Source organism: Microplitis demolitor, chromosome 4 (genome assembly GCF_026212275.2).
Source record: "Microplitis demolitor isolate Queensland-Clemson2020A chromosome 4, iyMicDemo2.1a, whole genome shotgun sequence".
NCBI classification, from domain to species: domain Eukaryota; kingdom Metazoa; phylum Arthropoda; class Insecta; order Hymenoptera; family Braconidae; genus Microplitis; species Microplitis demolitor.
The window spans coordinates 22092885-22110469 of NC_068548.1; the positions used below are offsets into that span (position 1 = coordinate 22092885).

General features: G+C 26.7%; 1 protein-coding gene across 1 annotated transcript in view; it reads left to right on the forward strand.

Annotated features, from left to right (window-relative positions):
• The first annotated feature begins 3830 nt into the window (after positions 1-3830).
• Positions 3831-17585, forward strand: part of LOC103577428 (GTP-binding protein Di-Ras2) — a 41898-nt gene continuing 28143 nt past the window's right edge. The window contains exons 1-2 of the mRNA XM_008558053.2: positions 3831-3996; positions 15975-16065. The gene's annotated coding sequence lies outside the window, so the exon portion shown is untranslated. The remainder of the gene's footprint in view (positions 3997-15974; positions 16066-17585) is intronic.

The window sequence follows — 17585 nt, forward strand, 5'->3', positions numbered from 1 at the left end:
TTTTTTGACTAAGCTCGCCATTTATCAAAATTTTTTTATCAATTGCGTCTATTTGATAACAATCATTTTTTTCCATGTCTATAAATTGATGACTGTTATATTGTTATAAAAAAAAAGTAAATATTGTTAATTATTGAGAAAAAAAAAAATTTAATGAACAAAACCGTCCGTCAAAAAATTTTTTTAAGTAAAGACGTAATTACTTGAATGTTAATTAAAACTAATGAGCGAGCTTAGTCTAGATATTAATTACGAGAAAAAAATATATATTTTTACTAAAAAAAAAAAAAGTTGTAAAGAGACGATTTATGAAGCAGGAAATTAATAAATAAATAAATATAAAAAAAAGTAAATTTTTATTGTAATTTTTGGAAAAATGTAATTTTGATCTACGAAAATTTACGACCGAAATTGAAAAGAAGAAAACTGGAACTTGAAAATTTGGTACCTTGGGGTAACCGAATTTAGATCTAAGAAGATCTAGGATTTCAGTAGATCTTTTTTATGAAAATGTAGATCGTAATTTTGAAAAAAAAAGTGATGAAATTTCGTATGACAGAATTATATTTTCCCGAGTTGAAACTGAGTAAAGTTTGTTATTGTTTACTCAAGTTCATTTTTATCGTTAGTCTTTTTTATTTTTCTTAAGTTTTAAGTTTTAATGTAACAGAGTTTGAGGATAAAAATAAGTTTTCTCTTCTCGAGTCAATTACACCGGTGGATTTAAAAAGAAAGACCGCCATTGTCAAGTAAATATAAGATTTTTAAAAAGAAATAATAAACTTTTACGAAGATGTAATTGATCATTTTTAAAGTTTACAAACAGTTTGCTGGAGAACGTCTGTTTCATTTAGACTTTTTTTTATTTTATTTTCAATTATAATTTACTGTTTGCTCTCTTTTATTATAGTTGTAGTTATAGTAATTATTAATTATTATTATTTCATTACGTAAATACAATTGTAATTTTTATTATTTGGTGATATATTTATATATGATTAATTATTAATAAATATTGTTTTATTTTATAACAAAAATTTAATTGTAATTGTAATTTAAATAAATTTAATAAAATTATTATACAACTCAATGAGATTTTGTTATTTATTTTTTTACTTGGCACGGGTATATTTTTATTAAAAATAAAAAAAATCTACCTGCTTAAAAATATGTCAATAATTTTTTAGCATGATAAAAAAATATAGAATTCAAATTTCAGGGAAATTTCCCGCCATTTTTTGAAAAATAAAATAAACGATGCGCTTACTAAAATTTTCATGATAAATGCGGCTGAGTTTTCAAATTTTATTTTTTCCCGCCAAGGAGTCTGCGCGTGCTTAAAAAAACGGTTGAATTTTATTTTACAAATTCAAAATTTGGAAATTATTAAATTTTTTAATAAATTCGATAGTAGAAAATTTTCGCTACATTTTATTTTTTAATTGACCCGTCGATTTTTTTTAATTGGACAGAAAAAAAATATAATTCCATTTCAAGATCCTTTGAATTTTTTTTTTAAATAAAAGGAAGGGGTGTCTAAAATTCGGCTTGAAAAATTTCAATTTTCTAATTTTTAATTTCGCTGATGAATTACTAGTAGACTTAAATTACAAGATTAATTTTTCTACATAAATCCCATTGATAATTTTTTTAATAGTATCCAGATATCAATAATTTGATAAAAATTTAATTTTCAAAAAGTATATTAATAATAATTATTATTAAAAATTTATAAAATTAACTTCTGAAAAATAAATATACTTCCATTAAAAATAAAAATGACAACTAACCCAATAGATAATCGATAAAATTCATATTCTTGCATACATTTAAAAAAAAAAAATTTTTTTAATTTTTTCCATCCCCGAAGTAAAATAAATTTAACTTTGAAATTACCCTACTAATGTTTCATAATTTAAAAAAACTCCATACAATTTCTTTTATTAAAATTTCAAAGTACCTCTTCAGAGTCACAAAATTAAATATTAAATTTCTCAAGTATAACAAGTGTAAGGCAGTGAAGATCCATAACTGATAAAAACTAAGGCTATATCCTCTACACCTCCAGGCGATTCCGTTAAATTTATTAGAAACTGCTTCAAGATCTTTGGTTGATATTCCAAAAGTTCCAAAGTTAAAAAAATTTTGAAAATTAATTTCGCGTCTTTTGACCCGCGGCAATTAACTCCAGCACTATACTATTATTAATTACTAATTATAAATTTGTAGGATTAGCCGTAAGCTCATATTGAAAATTAGTGAATATTTTCATCATTATCATGATTGATAATCGGGAGCTGATGAGGTAGAATTTGAAAGACCCAGGGGGTAGTAGAGAAGTAGAGATTAGAGAATAGAGAGCACATGCATGAGTGCTTAGTGAAGAGCAATGTTCCTAGTATATTAAGATCATTATCTCATTGATTAAATACATGTTCATACATTTTATTATTATTATTTAAAATTTTATTAATTAATAATTTATAATAAATAAATAAAAACTAAAACTAATGGTCGCAATGTTGGTATTCAAAATAATTTATTTAAATATAATGATAATGACTAATGATGTCATGCCTGGTTTATCGATTAATGAATTCGCGTGTGTGAAATCTGTACATCAATCTCGACTATAACGTACGGGCTCCAGTATATAGAGCTTGATATATATCCTGACAATTAAGGATGCACTGCATGTGAATCGTTGACAAAGGACGACGACCACATACTCCCAATCAACGTAATTTACATCCTTAATAGGTCATACGTGTTAAATTAATTTATTTATTAATAGATTTTGTAATTAATCCATCAACAAGTCTCACAATAATTAATTCATTTATTTAATACTAAATTTAGTAACAGTAAGTGATACTATTTCATTTATTTTTTATTTTTTAAAACTGAGGATTAGAAAAAAATTTCGAAATTTGGTCAATACAAATTTTGGTTTTTTTACACGATTGATTAATTAAATTTTCGATTAATTTATTTTAAAATAAAATCAAAAATTAGCTTGAATAAACACTCGGTAGTCACAAAAATTTATTTATTTATTTATTTAATGAAAATTCGCTCATCTGGAAATTCGTAAAAATTTTCAAAATTCACTTAAAATAATATAAACTACTTTTTACGCTTCATATAACTACATACCGATAATTTGAACAATTTTCAAAAATAATAGTCCAATAAATTTTTTTCTGAAAAATTTAAATTTTCAAATGAAAAATTCAAATTTAAAATCCAAGTAGTTTCACAACAAAATCTAACAATAAATAATATTAGAGGTAAATTTTAGTAGACAAATATTTAGCGCGTAATTGAGTCAAATGTTCGGGCAACATTCGAAAAAAAAAAAAAAAAAAAAAACTAAACCGTGACTAATAGAATAAAGTAACTTATTTAATGCAATCTGTTGTGACCTAAAATCGATAATGGATTGGTGTTAAAACATTTTAGCGATAAGCAAAAAAACAAAAAAAGTTGTCCTTTTTATCATAAATCAATTACTCAAAAATTTTTCTAAAAGCGTATCAATTAATTAGACAAAATAATTACATTTATTATTTTCGTGCATCCATAATTGTGTTTACTTTTTGATTTTAATACCGAGCTCTGGATACCGGAGATGTTACGCTACAAAATATAATAATAATAAAAATAATAATAATAATAAATACATAAACACACACGCGTATTATTATCACCGCGGGGTTTAGAGTTCGCGCATGCCGTCTTTACCATCAGCGTCGTTATCGGGGCTGCCACGACGCTTTTTGACGCTCAGTGCCGTTCCGTCAACGCGTCTGAACACACATTTTTTCGATTGTCAACAAATTCGTGATGTCGGTTGTGTTTTATCACATAAACATATACTTTAATTAATTAATTAAATTTTTTATTCAAAAATTTTCATTTTTATTTTGAGTTTTTTTTTGGGGGGTAATTAATTAATTAATTATCTTGTTAGTGGTTCAATCTTACTAATTACCGGTAAGTGGATTTTAAATTAAAAAATTTTTCTAATGTACAGTTAACTTGTAAAATGTAATTTATTTACTTGAATTTTTGATAATTAGTTTTGAGTTTTATAGTTTGTTAAAGCAGGGTAAAAGAAAGTAAAGAGATAAATCGATTCGTTAAATTTTAATCAGAACATTGATTTGCTATTAAAGTACCCTTGGATAAAATACTTGCAAAGTATTCGGTTATAAGGAATTTTATTTTTTAAGCGGACATTGAAAAATCATTTGGATTTTTATTAAAAAAAAAGTTATGGTAATTTTGAATAAATTATTGAGGATGAGTTGAAAAAAGTTTGATTTAAAGTTTAAGGCTGATCTTCAAATTTTTTATAATTTAATTATCATAAAAAAAAAAAAAAAAAAAAAAAAAATTATTTTTCAAAAATTGATGCAGAGAAAAATTCAAATAGAAATTTTTCAAAATATAGTTGATGGTTAAAATTTAGTATCAAAATTTTTTTGAATAATTCTTTGGTATTAATTTGAATTTTCTATATATATATAATAAATTTACCCGTGAAATTTTTTGAAAATATTAAAAAAGAGAAAATTGAGACTAGCTCATTTTATTTTGAAAAAAAAAAATCTAATGGAAGAGAAAAATATGTTTTATATTTTAAAATATAAATGAAAAGGAAATATACATCACATTTAAGTTTACAAGAGTACTTTATTTTCTTATCGCTCTCATTTTTCCTTCCCCTACAATTGAACGTAAAAAAAATAATATAATCCATTTAGAAAGTTGAATCTTTTAAAATTTCCACTTTAAACTTTTACACAGCATTAATATAATATTATTCAAAAAATATATATATATATATATATATATATATATATATATATAAATATTTTTAATATAATCAATTATCCTCACTTTATTGCACACAATTATTTATCCCAAAAATTTAAAATAGACCGCGAAATACTTACGGTGCGGAATTTAAATTATTTGAATTTCGATATCAATATTAATTCAAAAAAAGTAAATTCAAATGAACGATATTCAAAAAATGGTTAGATGCTATTTAAATGTTTTATAAATTTTTTTGAATTCATATATTTATTGATTGACAAATGATGTATTTATTTTATTTATTACCCGCAATATTTCATTTATTATTTAAAAATAATATTGAAAAAGTTTGTAAATTGTCAAACAAAACAGTCGGGTTTTACCATATTGTGTTTATACTAGCTCCGCCTAGCCTGTTGATATTCATGAAACCGACATATAACCAACTATGTACTAGAAAATACGAAAAAGAACATTTGCTCTTGGCAAGACATGAATACAAAAAGATAACAGCTACATAAACAAATAGTCAAAAAAAAATAGTGTGTAATAAACTGTTGACAAAGATCAAATTTACTTAAATTATTCTAATAAAAATATTCCATCTTGGTCAAATTATAATTTTCATTTCCATTATGTTTTGTTTTCTCGTTTACATATATAGAGGATAGGGGGTATAATGGTCCCCGAAATGAATTTTTGAAAATTTGAATTCAGTATTTTGTATTCTTTCTTATGGTTAAAATAATTACCAAATTTTTAATTACCACAGAGAATCGAATTTTTTTTATGTGGCCAAAATGGACACCGTAATTTTCGGTGCAAAAAATTTAGTCCTGAAAAATTTCTAAAAAAAAATTACGAATTTTTTTTTGAGCAAATTTTTGAGATGGTCCATTTTGTCCACCATTTTCCTACATATATATATAAATGTCAAATAAGTAATCTAGTATTTTTGGTATCAATTACAATTTACCCGTTAGCAATTTTGAAATTGAACCTTTTGAACATAAACGAAAATGTCAAAAAAAAAAAAACATTTCAATTAAAATTTACTAGAATGTAAATAAAAACGTTTATTATTTACAAGTGACCTTTAAAGTTTTTATTTACTATTTCGCGATCTAATTTTAGAAGCCAATTATACTGAGTACAATAACCCAAAATAGTCTACTATAAAATGACTAGACAGAAGCTGTTTAAAGGTAATTAATATAGATCACCAAAAATAGATAATTAATTAAAAATTTTTTAATTTTTCATCACGACCAGTGATGACTTTTTCATTCACTCTAGATGTAGAAGTTATCTATTTATAAAATACAAAGCTTCAATAATTATCAACTCTATTGTTGGAAAAAAAATTTGAATATTAAGACAATATAATAGTATATACATATATATATATATATATATATATGTTAAGTAATATATATTTTAGTGTTCGTCTTGTGTAATTGAATTAATAATAGGTTATGATAATTAAATAATTGAGTATTTTTAGAATTTATTTCTAAGATTCGCAGCTGCTGTCAATTTGCTTATTTCGAGTTTACGCGACAGTTTTTAATGAAAGTCATTGATAAATTAATTGTGTAATTAATAATAACGCAAATAGTATTGGGGTAATAAGACAAGATATTAGATAAGAAATAAATCAATTAGATAATAATTATTAGTACAAAAGACATCGTAAGATGATTCGATGTCAATTTAAGTCAATCCTTTCACATACATATCTATATATATATTTTTGAAAATAGAGTTTATTTTTTCCACGGAGTGATTTCGGAGTATTCTGTATTTTATTCAATTCCGCATTTACTTCAAACTGATGTCAATTTAAAAATTGACATCCTTTTGAAGTTAATTTTACTCAAAGGGAATTAAATGAGTACACAGTCATCTTTTCCGCATTTGAATAAATTGCTTACATATTTTCAAATATTGTGACAATTCTATTAATCTCTCACTCGAAAGCTATCTTTAAAAAAAATCGAGTATGATAATTGAAAGTCTTCGGTCAATTCCAAAGTATAACTAAAAATAATAAATAAATTAACCAAGAAATTATTCTGTTTAATGGCAACAAACTTACTCTTTAGCGATAATAGACTAAAATATCGAAGTTATGATGATATTACGTAGATGCAAGCTGCAACAAACGACAAGGACGACATTGTACTGCTAAAAGTCACGTCAACTATAGCCAAAGAGCTTTTCGGGACTAACATTAGCACACTATATCTTGCAATTTAAAGTGTACTAGTGCTCGGTTCGTGTTACGCTTTGCTATAATAGTTACCTTGAAATTCGGTATTACCACTCCATTATGGGTTTCCATGTAGCTTGCGAGCATGCAATTACATGCTTGTACAGCTTTGTCTTGAAATAAACAAAATTAAACAGACAAATACCGCGGGAAACCCAAATAAAATTTAATTATCTCTGCAGTTGTCGGTGATTATCTAAATTAATAGCAAACACACCAACGTATCATCAGACAAATGAAATTTTTTCTTCGTCGCCACTGTCCGCGTGGTCAATACCCGAATGTTAATATTCTGTTTCAATTATTTGTTTGATTAAATTAATTATCGTTCATTGAGCTGTTAAAAAATAACTCGTCCACTTTAATTAGTTTTTTAAATTTTAAATTATTGCTTTTTTTTTTTTTTAATTATTTTTTAAGTACTCTGCGTAAATATATAATTAGACACCTGGGGAAAATGGAAAAGAATCAAGTATGAAGGTGAAATAAATATCAAGGTCGAAAGTTATTTAACTTAAAATTGAGAGAACTGTAAAACTTTATCAGACTTAAATTCAAAACGGATTTAATTATTTTACGTTATAACTTAAAGTTCCCGCACACTTTGTGGACATTTATAAGCAAGAAATAACTGATATTAAATTTTTAAAAACTCGTTAAAAGTGAGTTGATGCTTAGGATCAAAGTACGCCCTTAATTATTATAAAATTCATTTAATTTTTTAATTTTCCACATGGTCAAAATTGCCGATTTAAAAAAAATTGTCAAATTTTTTCCACTCCCAAAAATACGAAAGTCAAAAAATTTTTATTAATTTATCATTAATTTGAATCCCTTTTCCATTGGCGCGTCATCAAAATTGATGTCAAAATTTTAATAATTAATTTCCAAAGCCGTAAAAAAATTTTTGGCTCTAAATATATATCCAGACTGAATTTTAAATTTATTAACGGCAGCTCATTAATAAATTAAAAATTAAAGATCTCATTGTACTGACAGTAAATTGAAGATTTTAATTACGATCATAAAAAATGTAGGTTTGATTTGGCACTCAAATTAAATAAAATTCAAAGAGAAATATATGAAAGAGAGGTACAAATGCGCCGTGAAAGCTGTGTAGCAAAAGTCTAGCTTTTCGAGTTTAAAAAGACGGCGTTTCATCTGTAAGTCAGCGGAAGCCTTTCCCTCCTTTCTCACGTTTTCTTGTTGCTAACCATCCGGGCTTGTCATATCAACCAATCGTGTCCGGCCGTTCCTTTACGCATATCGATTCCAAGAAAACTAGAGCGATTTCATCGAATCCCCTTTACTTACACATATATATCTTTGATACATATATATAAAAGGATTGAAAAATGCCGTGTAACCGATACGCCTTTTTTTTTTTTTATTCCCGTCCTTATATATTTAATATTTTTCCATACATTACAATCTTACGCAGAACATTTTAGTCTGGAAATAAAATTTTTTTTTAAATACATAAATATGATACATAAATAAATGGATAAGTGGATAAAATCCTCGATAACAAGAATACATTTATTTTATTGTTGAGGAATGAAATATTTTTTATCAATTCCCGGCTTGAAATATTGTAAGGGAATTTTAGGCTGAAATGGCTGAGGGTCAGTGAATAAATTTTATTTAATGTATGAATAAAAAAATAACAATGATAAAATATATATATGTGTATATTTATTGAAGTATATAAATAATTATTTTTTATTACGATTGATTTTTAAAAGTGAGTAAAAAGTTATTCCATTCAAAAGTAAACTGTGGCGTCACGACCTTGTGAAACGTCATCGAGGTACGTTTTATGTCGTGTATTCAATATATACAATATTAAACAAAGAGCATCGACGATGCGGAAATGACGGAAGAATATACAGCCTAGCTGTCGTCATTTGACACCCCCGTATTTGCGATTACTCATTTTATATTATTTTAATAAACTTTTATCTGACCCAATACACGTACAATTTTGCTCTCTGCAGTCACTACATTTATCATCGCTATATATATCAATATATAGATAGATATTTGCATAGTGGAATATTGGATAGACAGCTTTTGACTAAGGGAACAATAGAGTTGTCACAATATTTATATATATAAGCAATTTATACTGTCAAAAATTTTCAGAGTGAACGCGAATTAAATATGGAGGGGATGACGTCTATTTATTTAATTCCTTTGGAGTAAATTTCACTTCCAAGGGAAGTTTATTTTAATTTTGAAACTCTGGTACAGTGGATGCGAAATTCAAATAAAATCTAGATCATTCCGAATTCACTCCTGATTTTTGTGTGTAGGGAAGACCGGGGCAAGACGCCCCCCCCCCCCCTGGGGCAAGAAGGCTCACCTCAAAAATTAACCAAAATTTTTTTTTCTTGTTTTCTTTTAATTATCAGAAATTCAGATTATTTACTCATTTTTAGCCTTATACGTGAAACTAGGGGCAAAATGAACCACTCAAAAATTCTAAAAAAAAATGTATTTCATATTATTATAACCTAGTCATGATTAATTTAATATAAATATCATTTTTTGGTTAATTCTATGGATTTGGAGTAAAATAGAGCATTTGAAAAAGTTAAAAATACCAATAATCAATTTTTTATTCAATAGAAAAATAATTATTAATCAATTAAGTTATTTTTTATTAATGAACTTTTAATTTATTCATATAATTTGTTATAGAATCCAACAAAACAATTATAATTATTATATGTAACATTATGAATAATATATTTATAAAATTTGGTACAGTATTTGGTAATATGTTTGGAAAAAAATTAAAACACTCAATTTTTTTCTACAGAAGTGAATAAATTACTCGTATTATATCAAAAAAGGTTATTTCGAGTAATATAAAAGTAAATACAGTTGTTAAAGACAAAAATATAAACATTCGTGACGCGGGAAATTTTTTTACAATTAAAAAAAAAAAAAATTTTTTTCATTTTTTTTCGGAGGGGGCCGTCTTGCCCAAAAAAAATTTTTTTTTCAGGAGCTTCACCAAAATTTTGGTGAATTGAGTTAAAGTTGGAAGAGAGTAAATCGACTTGATGGTTAAAAGCAACAAAGAATAATAATCGGCTTAGGTGGGCCGTCTCTCCCCGGTCTCCCCTACATATATCTATGAGTAAATTTCTTATGGAGGAATATAACAGTTAGCAATATCTAAACACCTCTATAATAGACTTCTATCACGTTTATTTACCGAGATACAATTTATGATGACGTCTAACTCACTTAACAAAGTAATAAACATGTATGTACGTCTTTCTACACAATAGAGCAAGCTGTATCTTCATAAATGCATCATACATATTTAAATATTCTAAGGAAACTTGTTTCGAAGGTTTATCCCTATGTTGTAGCTACTTCGGTTATTAGTTTCGAACAATAAACCCTACCCTTTTACCGGCCCTTAATATTCTATTAATATCCATATGTAATATTTAATATTTAACATTAATGCTGTGCTTAAAAAGTGAATAAGTTCTTTAGAAGCATCAATTCAAGAAAGTCAATATCAATTGGGCACTTATAAGAAAACCAGCAATTCGTAAAGTAAATTTGTCGGATTGACTATGATCGGTTCAAGATTACCAAACTGTCAAACGACAACTCCAAAGACTACAACTCTACCTGAAATTATTGCGCTCATTGTCTATCAGTCTCCTGTTCTGCTAGATTTGTATCAAGAGGGAAAAAAATGGGGGTCGAACCCTAATTAAGAAGTAGTTTTGAAACCGTAGCTTCTTAGTGACTAGTGATGTAGAAACCTCATGGAATTATAATTAATCTCATTTGTTAGTTCACAAAATTAACAAATTACGCATTTATTTCTTTAATCAGCGAAAATATAAAAGATTAAAAATATTGATCATCAGTGAAAACAAACAAAATTTCGTTAATTTAAGTCCCATTACTCATAATTAAACTTCCTAATTTGTCAAAGGAATTTATGTGTTCGTAAATAAGAGTGACATTAAATGTATTCGGGACATGAAGCACGCTGTGCCATAGAACGACCTTTTACTTGATTACTTATGTACGACCAAAGTAATGGTATATCTACTTGACTATTTGCTCATCATGGCACACATGTTAATTAATTTATAATTAAAATTATGAATATAAATATATCAAGGTTTTAATATTAAAAGGCTTAATTTTCAGGCAGAATCTGTGAAATTACCAAAAAAGTCGTCAAATATTCAGCTTTTGACGCAACATATTTTCAGTGAATTTTTCATGACAGTAAAATAACAACGTAAATTATCTTGGGATTTTTATGTCCTGAGATAAAATAAGTTACAAAAAAGTGTATCTGTAGGTACAAGATATATTTTGTGGACTTTCTTTCTTCTCAAAGTGAAGTGATCCTAGAAACCTCAAGGGGAACATTTTTCTACTCCCTCATTTTTTTTCATTTCCCGCCAACTTGCATACTTATATATGGATAAAATTTATATACAATGAAGAATATACAAGGTCATTTTTTTGAATAAAATTACCGCGAAATACATTATTCTTGAGAAAAGTGTGTACGGAATCATAAATTATATGAAATTTTAATTTTTCTGACCGAATAATTTTTGAATATTTCAGGAAGTAAATATAGAAAAATATGTTTCATCTTTTTTATATAATAAAAAGTATAAATATGTATAATTGAGATGACATACAATTACCGAGACGTTAAATAATATGTCAGTTAAAAAGACGTGTCAATATTTAAATATAAGCTTTGTAACTAATCCTCGATTATGAACGAAAAAATACATAATTTTGAATTTTAAATTTTTGGCGGGTAATTTAAACAATTGGAGCCTATTATCAATAATAAATCCACTCAGCTAATGTAATAAGGATAAAGTGACGTCACAAGTCACTTTTAAATTTTAAATTCAATTTTTTTTTTTTAAATTGCAGACGTGGGTTCAAAATTTATAAAAACCAACATACCCCACTTACTTCATATATAGTAATTGAATTTTCCACTAATATATATATATAGTTATTTTAACTAGTTTTAGAAAGAAAATTACCCTCAAATATATGAAGGCTGAGAAAATGAAGTAAAAAAAAAAAACTTTTCAAGTTGTCAGTAAATATCACCAGCTCATAATTTTCTCCTCCTTATTTTTTTATTACAACTTGAAGATTGTAGAGTACGTATTATATTTTTTTTCTTTAATAAAAGTTGAATATTCATAAGAAGTTATTTTTAAAATTGGAGTACTTAAATTTCTGTTTCAAGAATCATATTTTCATTTTCCATTCTCTCATGTAATTTTTTTTTTTTTAACTTATTGTTGTCAATAATTCTACCCAATAGTCTCGTTATAAAACATGATATTGATTCATATAAATCGCAAGATATTAAACTGCTAAAGCTCTCATTTATTATTTTTTTTCAGCACAAACGATGAAGATTACCCGCGTTGGGGTTAAATAATACGTTTTTTTTTGCTAGCCCATGATCCGGGATGAATAATAGATATTAGGAAATTGCGATTGCGAATAATATATTTGATTGTGAATAATATAACAGTTTACTTTTTTGTATTTGTTTTTAGTCGAGGTTATTCCGTCAGCCGGCTTTATTTTTATTATCATTTTATTTTTTCCTTCATGTTTTGAGTACTTTTCTCCTCTTATTGTTTCTCATTCCCTTCTCGACGCCACAATTTACTATAACCTACGGATAATAGAAATCTTCAGTGTGACAGGGGTCCTACTTCTCACCCACCCTGTGAGCAATAAATGCGACTGCTAACAAAATAATAACAACAGTAATAATAAAATACAATAAAAGACACAACAGCAAAGACTTTAACTGCTCTCACATTTCTGCTCGAGAATTACAGAAAAATAATATTAAATTTTATTCAAAAAAAAAAAATACAACAAATCTCTCACTGGTTATAGAAATTTTTTTTGCTAAAATTACACGATAACAATTTTTTAAAATTGAAGTAATTAAAAAATAAATTAAATGTGGCCATAGAAAAATTTTTTTTTCACTAGTCACTAAAATAATTAATCGATATCCGAGACAATTACAAAATCGCGTGTTAAAAAAAAATAACCAAGTATAAAACTTACCCAATTCAATAAAAATTTTTTATAAAAAATCATTGGCACGAATATTGTTGTCTTTTAATTTTATTATTTGTACTCGTATTTTATCTTTGTGATAAAAGTTTTTTTTTTCGTTGATTGTCATGTCATAGGAACGAGACCGTAAAGCTTTAAAACACGACAATTTAAAATGGGTAACCAGTAGAATACTTTGCTGTATATTTTTTGTTTAAAACTTTATGTACCAGCTCACATCGATACTGCGTATTTGTGTTCATTGACACGATCCACATGCACACAAAAAGAACCAACTCGATTCTTTTTATTCCAACTGTTTTTAACTTGTAGCTATTTTTCAATTTACTGAGTACTTTTTTCTCTACGCTTTGCTATTGTTGTTATTATTATTATTATTATTATTATTATTATTATTATTATTATTATTATTATTATTGTTATTATTATTATTATTATTATTGTTTTGTTCAACTTGAAAAGAGACTTGACTATTTCCGCCACATCATGCCTGTGGGAGGATAATCCTCATCTCCATATGAAAAGGGGAAGGGTTAAGAGTGGCGAAGAGGCTGAAAGGAGTAGAGGGAAAACCCGATAATATTCCGATGACGGATGGCGGGTGGGATGCTTAATCAGCACAATCAGGTTGGATCATTGTTAACGCGCTTGTCTACATCACTGAGATGTCAGTTATACATGATGAACATTATTAATTGTATTCAATCATAAATTTATATCATACTAATTAATTTAACACCATACCAGGATACTAATTCATGTAGACGATAAATTTACATTTATGCTCTCATTTATAGACATTTATTGCTCAATATTTTAATAACTGCCTATTAATTTAATCACCATGTCATTTAATTCATTTTCGATGTTAATTTATTTTTAGTTCATAACTTTATTAATTAATTTATTATTCAAAGGGGTGGGGTAATAGGACTGGGAAATTTTTTTTTTCAAAAAATTGAATTTTTGAAATGACCCATTTTACCCGGTATACTTTGTTTTCCGAAAAAACATGAAAACATTTAATTTTTGAAATAAAATGGTTCAATTTAAGTTTTAGATAATTATACGATGAATTATTAATGTGAAGCAACTCAAAGTATATATAATGTATATAAATGCAGAAAAAAATATAAGAAAATATTGCAGAGTATGCAAATATTGTGATAATATTTGAGTTTCATTGAGAGGGGAATGATGACGTCGAATGTAAGTTGTGTAATAAATGTTTGTTTAGTTCGGCTTGAATAACTTATATGGTAAGAAAATTATCTATGGTAAAATAATATTCATGCCGAAAAAATTACCTTGAGCTGGGATCGAACTGCTGACCCTCAGCTCCCAGTAGAATTCAAGCGCGGATTAAAAATTCGATTATCAACTGATTTTAATATTAATAAAAAATTTATTTGTGATTCAAAATGTGGAACAAGGCCAAGCCAAATCACATATATTTTTTTGAAAAAATTTTTTTGCAACAATATGGCCTACAATTTCTATGACTTAGAATGTCCAAAAAAATATTTTCTGTTCAGACGTATTAAAAATAACATTTTTTAAATAAAATCATGTATATATATGATATATCCATCACTCGATGCTATAAATTTGAAAAAATTTTTTTGGGCTACTCCATTTTTCAAAAAACCTTTTGCCGCATCATCATATTGAGCGGAGACTTAAATTTAATTTTAATGTTATCTAAGCAATTTTTCCAAACTCTGACATCAAAATCAAAAATTTCATCTCACTAAAATAAAAATGTATGACCACGTGGTTAACAATATCAATGACAAAGGTAAAAAATAAAAAAAAAAATGGAAAAAACATCAAAGAGGACTGTATTTAGCGAAATAACAAAAGTATATAAAGAAGAAACGAATACCACTCTCAGTGTACACAGTAATGTTAAATTATTTTTTTTTTTCGTCCTCTCTACGTGTCTCGGTACACATTATTTCAATCATCCCCATTTAACCAACGGCAATTTTCCCGACAATTAAATTCATCATAAAATTCTCACGTTGCCAGAGATATTTGCTCGCAATATAGACTCGAGTCGCTGTTTTTTTTTGTCAGCTAAAATACTAATACATTGCGTTAATTAAAAAAAAAAATCTTGCATTTATTTTTGAAAATTTCTACTTTTCATGAAAATTACATTTTTTCAACCGTAAAAATCAGTGATAATTTTTTTTTATTAATTGAAATTCATGAGTATTTTCGGTTGAGAAAAAAACATATGAAACATTAAATATAAATAAATATAGACAGGGGATTGTAAGAATATGTACATCGATAATATTACAATACCCATGAAAGCATTGTGAGTTCATTGTATCCATCGATCGTCAAGTAGCCAAGGTGGCAAGGACAAAAAAATAAAAAAAAAAAGAGTCACGTATACAGAAGGAGATACAAAAAATAAAAGCTCATGGGAAAAAATTCAGCATTATCAGAATATTCTATCAATCTTCACAAAGCCCTCGTCTTATTACGCGTCTCAATATAAAAAATAAAAATATATTAAATTGTTAAAGTTTTTCTACGCAAGTTAAATTGTCACTGAAAATAATTTTGCAAAATAGGCCTGCAGGGAAATCGTCTAAGGCTAATGGACAATAATTTGTCTTTTTGTTATTTTATGTTATGTTAAAACTAAAAGTCAAATTTACTTAAACAATAAATCTATTTTATTTTTATTCTTGTTCTTATTCTTAACACTTTGCTATTTTTGTTTCAGTTTTAATGCGATTCGCTCAATTCCACGCCGAAGACCCGAGGGATCAAAGGAATTTATTAAGGCGATAGATGCCAAGTAATTGCTGGATTTTGTAAGTTAGCCATTTTATATTCAAATTAAATTGTTTTTATTGGAGGAAAAAAAAGCTGCCATTTAAATCATTAATTACATGTGATTTTGGACAAGTGAAAAGAAAGAAAACAGGGAAGAGGGAAGTCAATTGACATTTGAAATTTTTTTGGAGATTTCTATGAAAAAATAAAATGGCAAATTAGGCGACGTTCAATTTTTGAACCTACAATTAAATTGCATTTTTTTGCAATAATTAGATTCAAATTTTCGATGAAAAAATCATTTTTGAAATAAAGCTTATTCATATTTGAAATTCATAAATTTATATACATTTTTTTTTGAGTATTTTCAAAAGGTTTTACAAAAATTGCATGGCGCGATTTTCGGAAAATTTGCAATGAAATGTTTTCATGCATTGAAGGAGTTCCAAAAACACTATTTCTTCAAAAGTATATAAATGCATGTATATTTTTGACTTTTTTATAATTATTTTGACTAAGTTTAAAAATGAGTTGCTATTTCAAAGTTACTTCAGAAATAGTTGCCATTTAAATTTTTCAAAACAACGAAAGTTTAATTTTTCATGAAAATGCGCATTTAATTTTTCAATTCAAGCTGCATTTTGTACAAAATATATCAAAGTTAATCGAATATGCTTTAAATTAAATTTACGATCATTTTCACTGATTTTCGGAAAATTCAAAATTCTTCCTGAAAAATTTAATTTCCATTTTTTGGCGCGGCCGTATTTTTGAGCCATTTTTGCACGAAGAATGGAAATCAAAGAAGCATATCAATATTACGGACAGACTAAAACTGAAGATAAATATTTGAATAAACAGAAAGATGAATTCAGAAATGAAATGAAAATATGCAATAACCGACATTAATGTCTCATAATGAAGTAGCAGCTTGAAACGGTGATAAATCAGCAACCGCAGAACAAGTAGAGTAACATCAGCAAAATTTACGTATAAAATCACTCGAAAATCCTTTGAGCCGTTTCAGTAACGTCTTGAATGAAATGGCAGCAAGATCCTGAAAGATCTTAGAAATAAATATTCCCCCATTATCTTAGTTGAAAAGGGTCTGTTTTGTGTTCTGACTGCCCTGTCTTTCGACTAAAGATATATTATCACCGTTAACTGACAATCATGAGCCTCTTTTTCACCTCGAGATCTAACCGTCGGTTTTTCATTTACACTCTCCACTGCTCTCATAGATGCCCATACTATACGAACACGAGAAAATGGCAAACACTTTGAGTCGTAAATCTTAAGCGATTGAATCCTGTTCTCATTTGAGTGACTAGGTCCCTCGTCAATGTAATTGAAAAAATTTCCCCTTCCAAGATAAAAAAAAAAAAAAAAAAAAAAAACTGAACCAGATCTTTTCAACTTGTAAGACTCTTTAATTACTATCGACTTTTTTTTCTTTATTTAAAAATCTTTTTGCCACTTTTTGAAACTCCTTAAAGTAAAAAGTTTTTACTTAATCAAGTATTAAATTTATTGAGTGAAAAATAAAGTTTGCTGATGT